Genomic DNA, 6580 nt, shown 5'->3' with positions numbered 1-6580 from the left:
GTCATGACCATGCAACTGTTCACAATGCTCAAATGGCCAGTCACGTGACATTTTCTAAAGGGAAAAAAAAGTATGAGATTTGTCTTCCACCAAGCCCCCACCCCAATATAACTTCACCACCTTCTAAAAAAAATATATATAAAAGGTCAAAGCTTAAGTGGCTTTATTGATTAATGGAGCTAGAGAGTAACTGGACATGGTGCCTTCCAGAACCTAAAAACCAGAAGATTTATGGTTGTACAGTCACATGAAGTATGTTTTTAGCCATGTGGTCATGTCTCAGCCCTATCTTGCCCATTCATTTATGATGCTGTTTGCACCTAGAGGTAGTTGGCGCTTGCAAATGAATGGAAGCAATAGAATAAACCTTTGATGAATCGTCAGTTACTTACTTAAAAATTTGCAGTCAATACTTTTTTTTTTAATACATTTATTTCTGATTTTTCCCTTCTTACTCCCAATTTAGTGGCCAGTCGATCCCTATTTTAGTTCAAACAGCCACCCTCGCACTGCATGCGTTCGCCAACTACATCTCTCCGGCCGGCAGTCTCGAAGGAGACGCCTCGCCACTTTCGTGACAAGGCAAATCCAGGCCGAATCACTGCTATTCCGACACACACAGAGACGCATTCATGTGACGAACACAAGCCGACTCTGCCCCCCTCCCGAAGACAGCGTTCCCAATTATTGCTGCTTCACCAAGTCCGGCCATAGTCGGATCTGACAAGACCGGGGCACGAACCCCAGTCCCCAGTGGGCAACTGCATTGACACAAAGCCGATGCTTAGACCGCTACGCCACCGCGGACCCCCAATGTGTAGTCAATACTGACTGTTTCCAGCTACAGTGATCCCATATCGTTCTGTTCACAACAAAGTCACACAGTAGTTGTGCTTTGTATCTTTGTTTCTTTGTGAGCCTGTGGTTGCTCTGCTTCTCACTCACTCCACACTCTCCTTCAATCTCTTCTGTCCTTTCTTTCACTTTGCTGCCCCTTTGGGATTTTTCTCATTTTGTTAATCTCCCACCATCTCTTCTCTACACACACTCTGTTTCTTTCTCCCCTCCTTACTATCTCATCTCCCACCCCCCATGGGAGGCCCTGGCTAGCTGAAGGGCTAAAAACGATAGCATGTTGTTGCTATAGCCAGCGCTTAATGTGATACTATTGGCCCCTTTTCCACCCACCCCAACATCCACTCAGTGTGGTGTGGCTGGGAATCCAGCACTAAGCAGAAATCCCGCTCTTCTGTTGAAATGCATCTCACTAATATCAGAGAGCACGAGAGAGAGAGAGAGAGAAACTCATTTGCTGGTGCTTAATGGTGTGTATCTGTGTTTTAGTGCTTGTGTCCAAGGCTGAAACCCCAATGCTTTGTGTTAAGTTTATGGTGATGGACAACATTTTCTGTTGTCGACTGTCACTCCAGACCTCAGCCACTGTCGGCCAATGAATTATCCAACACAGAGTGAAGGAAATCGTTTGTGCCCTCATATATAATCACTTGAGGACTTCACTGCAAACCAAGGCCGAACCCTTCTCCTTTGGTTAAATGTCATATACATCGATCAGCTAATATATTAAAACCACTATACGTGTGGGTAGTGAAAGCTAGCCCGTTTGGTCTGATCCCACAGAAGAGCTGCTGTAGCTCAAATTGCTGAAAAAGTTAATGCTGGCTATGATAGACAGGTGTCAGAACACAGTGCATCACAGCTTGCTGTGTATTGGACTGTGTAACCGCAGACCAGTCAGAGTGCCCATGATGACCCCTGTCCACTACCAAAAGCTCATACAATGGGCACGTGAGCATCTGAACTGGACCATGGAGCAGTGGATGAAGGTGGCCTGGTCTGATGAATCACATTTTCTTTAACATCATGTGGATGGCCAGGTGTGTGTGCGTTGTTTACCTGGGAAAGAGATGGTACCAGGATGCACTATGGGAAGAGGCAGGGTGATGCTCTGGGCAATGTTCTGCTGGGAAACCTTGGGTCCTGACATTTATATGGATGTTAGTTTGACATGTACCACCTACCTAAATGTTGTTGCAGACCAGGTACACCCCTTCATGACAACGGTTTTCCCTGCAGTGGCCTCTTTCAGCAGGATATTGTGCCCTTCCACACTGCAAAAATTGTACAGGAATGGGTTGAGGAGCATGACAAAGACTTCAAGGTATTGCCTTGACCTCCAAATTCCCCAGATCTCAATCTGATTGAGCATCTGTGGGATGTGCAGGAAAAACAAGTCAAATCCATGGAGGCTCCACCTCACAACTTACAGGACTTAAAGGATCTACTGCTAACATGTACCAGATACCAGACAACACCCTCAGAGGTCTTGTGGAGTCCATGCCTCGACAGGTCATAGCTGTTTTGGCGGCATGAGGGGGACCTACACAATATTGGGCAAGTGGTTTTAATGTTTTGGCCGATCAGTGTATCTGCAACATTATCTATGGAGTGACTACCACTGAGTAGAAAAGGCCTGGTTTCACATTAAAAAAAGCTCTGCACCCACAACCTTGAGGGTGTCATTGAGAGGCCTCTATTTGACTCCAGCCCCTCTTTAAGACTCACTCTGTCATTCTGTGGATCATTGTTCACCGTGAGGACGATGGAATCGTCGGCGGAGAAAAATGTCCTGTCTTGGTGCTGCAAGATTAAGCTAAGGCCAACCCAAATCCTATCTATTTTGCATGTTAATTTACTTCCCTTGAGAAGGAAAATAAGAATTGTTTCCTTTAGGAAGTTCGTAATAAAAGCCTCGCGATCAATGATAATGGTATTTGTGCTTGTGTTTGTCATCTTTGCAAAAGCAACAGTGGTGGAGTTTCCACAGATTTATTTGTATACTACTGCTGTAAGTGGCGTGTAAATTATCCTAACTGTCTGTGTGGCTCTTTATCTTTGTAAGGCGGTACTATTAGAGCATATCCATTAATGCCCGTAGCTTGGCCAATCAATGCTTGAATAAAAATCAGCTCAATTTGTGCCGTTTTATGCAAACGTGCAAACTCCGGCGAGGCTGACTCTTTGCTTTTTGTTTTTATAATGAAACAGGAATAGCTAAAACACAAGGGAATCGATAACACTTAGGTTTGGGGTATGCTGGCCTGCCCTCAGACAAATGCTCTGCGTTCTTGCATACTAATGAGTTTCATTTTGGCCCATGGTGTTGTACAGTGTGTGGCTCTACTGTGCTGTAATTTCTTAATAATAGCATGCATCATTATGTCATAGGTATGTCGAATTGCTCTAGGTTAAGTAAGAAGTAGTTTATTAATCCTGTAAGAGAACAAACACACAAGCGCGCGCACACACACACACACACACACACACACACACACATCCATTTACTGGCTTGGCATATTAACACACAAGCCTACTGTCTGTATTTGTCTACACTTCCTTTCCTGACCACAAATGATATTTATCTATATTTCACAAAGCGGTTTACAATTAGTTAACAGTGCAGGGATTAAGGAAAGATTTGACTGTGCAAAACTGCAATCTGGAGCTGTGGGTCTTTAGTAGTGAGAGGATCAGCGAAGCCAACAGCCCAGCAGATGTGCTGCTTCTGCCCTTGTTTTTTTTCCCTCTATCTATCCTCTGTTTTCTCTTTTTTCTCCTCTTTCTCTCTCTCTCTCTCTCTCTCTCTCTCTTTCTCTCTCTCTGTGGCCAAGCAATGTTTATCTTCCCTGCCCTCCACCCCCATCCCAGAGAGGAAAATAAGAGAGAGCGAGAGAGAGAGAGAGAGCAGCAGCAGGGAAGTCGCATCCATCATGGTTAACTGACTGACCACTGTCTGTTGGAGGTACTAAATGGATCTCCACAATTGAATAGAGGCCTAAGTGTGTGGTAAATGCTCTCAATGGGTAAATGAATTTGCGGGTTAACTCTCTCTAAGAGCGTTTAGATTAAGCAAAATAATCAAAACACCTACGACAGAGCTTTTGTCCGCGACGTATTGATGACAAATTTTGGCTGAGAACCTCCCGCGACTCACTGAATCGTTGCTGCAGCAGATATTGTGTTTAATGGGGGCTGATGAATTGATGAGAAATATGCTCAAGGGTAACCCAAAGACAGTTCAGCTTTATTTTCCTCATATAGATTTGACTGTACACAGTTCATACCATTGCACAGAAGGCATAAATGAATAGATTCAGTGCTCTCTTTTACATCTTTTTCAAAGACACATGGCAATAATAATAATAAATAGCGCTCATGAAACAAGACGATCAACACATTTCCAAACTGTACAAAATTTACAACAATTAAGACGCGAAGTTCTGAGGCAATAGAGACTTAACAAAAGTGAAGTGGTGTGTTTTCTTGGATCATTTTCTGAGTGACGTTTCTTTTTCTTGTGTGTTTATCGGCTTTCTAGCTGTCAAATTGGGTTCTCTTTTTGACTGGCACAACAGTTTGGCAATCTTTGTGGAAACAGTTGACAAAGACAAAAGAACAGGCGAAGAGATTTGGATTTGTTTTGTTTTGTTGTTTTGCACAAGTAGAGCTTTCTTACTATTTCTTTTTTTTCCAGACCAGACAGGAATATCAGCATCAGTTGCAAGATCCTGGCTTTGTGTTTTTTACACATATCCTTAAAGAGAGATTGCATTTGAGGAAGATGAGAAACAGGGGTTTTAAGATTCGTGGTATACCACCTCCACACACACACACACAAACACATGCAGGCGTGCACACACACACATGCAGGCACACGCACACACACGCAGGCACACACACACACACACACACATATGCAGGTGCGCACACACATGTGCAGGCACGCACACACGTACATACACACAAACACATGCAGGCGCACGCACGCACACACATGCAGGCGCACACACACGCAGGCACGCGCGTACACGCACACACACGCAGGCGCACGCGCACACACACACACACACACACACACACACACACACACACACACACACACACACACATCCCCTGTCCCTCAGTGGGGTGCCCTAAGATGTGGCCTGCACTGTTAAGACATGTGCTGGTGCAGCAGTCACACCAGCGTTGACGGCAGACCGAGTATCAGACCGCCATGCTGTGGGATACTGTATTAACGTTACTAATCCCTCTGACATGGAGGCCAGGCAGTGGGAGCACAGGCTGATGTCACAGCTCGGGTTAGTAAGAAGGCAGATAGCAGACAAAGCTGCAGCGCTGCTGGATTCTTTAGATTATCAGGGGCAACTCGGATAAGACCGAGAAGTCAACTGAAAATGACTTTTCTCCATATTCACAACAGTCTGTGTGTTTTGGAACGAAAGGTGGAGATTTCGTGTTCCTGTGATGCTCTATTTTCACTCACTAAGTATCATGTGGATATCTGTTGCTAATTTGCAAGTCTCATGAATGGATAGCCTACCATGTTGCAGATAGCTGTGCATTCAAAAAAAGAAAAGAAATAACTATCATGTCCAACACATCATGAGAAAGGTTTAGATTAGCATTTCTCCAAACCCAAGCAACACTCTCCTTGCTTTCGCAACACGACTGTGCCCCAACTGAAAGCTTGAATTCTGGCGATTTTGGAATCGGATAACAGTAATACTAATAGGAGTCTCCTCTAGGGTCGGGAGCAGACACCTTTACACAGACAAGAACAAGTCAAGCACCTATAAATATAGAAGAGAGAGACCTGTCGTGTAGCCAACAGTGTCCTCCATCTATCAGACGGAGGACGCCTCGGCTACAACAGACAAACAGACAAACCGACAGACAGAACAATGGCCATCTACTCCCTATTAACTTAGTCATTTAAGCTCCAGCAATACATTAAAAAACATTAGCATGGTTCAAAAGTCCCACTTGTGCCACTGCTCTTGTAAAGTTCTCTACCCATGAAACACTGTGTTTTTGCCTTGTGCATACATCTCTCCTCTCTCTCTTTCTCTCGCTCTCTTTCTCTCTCTCTGCACTCCTCTCCATAGGTGTAGAAAAAGAAGAGAAGAGTAAAGTGCATTGCCAATGTGAAGGCTTTGACATGGCCAGACAGTGGTCCGACTCATTCTGAATCTGAAGCATGCAGGAGCCTCCCGGGTCTAGGGACTTCCGTTTAGATTGTGGCCCTAACACTGTGGCTAACAGACAGAGCTCTTTATAGGGAGGGTTATGGGGGACGGGGTGCTGCTGACACCTCCCCTGCAAACATAATCCACCAACCCTACGTTTGGAGCTTCAATTTCAGCCTCATATACAGTGTCCCGAACAAAACATCATCTGACAACAAAATGGTACAGTATTAAGATGAACATTCACTAGTGTTTTGTCCTGTCATTTTACTGTGTGTGTGTGTGGGGGGGGGGGGGGGTTTCTTCACTTCTCATTCATGATTAGTGGTTGGTCTACACAGGTCCACCTCACTGTAATGACTGCTGAGGAGCTGAGGGGAATACTTTGTCTGCTCCTTCTCTTCTTTACCCAACGTCAAATAAACGAAACATACCGGAGCGTTGGAGGGTGACACAAATGTAAAAGGGCTTGTTGAGTCTGTTCTCAGTCTTGCTCACTGTTTCACCCCTTCAACCCCTTCCTTAAAAATCCT

Source organism: Lampris incognitus, chromosome 3 (assembly GCF_029633865.1).
Source record: "Lampris incognitus isolate fLamInc1 chromosome 3, fLamInc1.hap2, whole genome shotgun sequence".
Classification (NCBI taxonomy): domain Eukaryota; kingdom Metazoa; phylum Chordata; class Actinopteri; order Lampriformes; family Lampridae; genus Lampris; species Lampris incognitus.
This window is presented reverse-complemented; position numbering follows the sequence as displayed.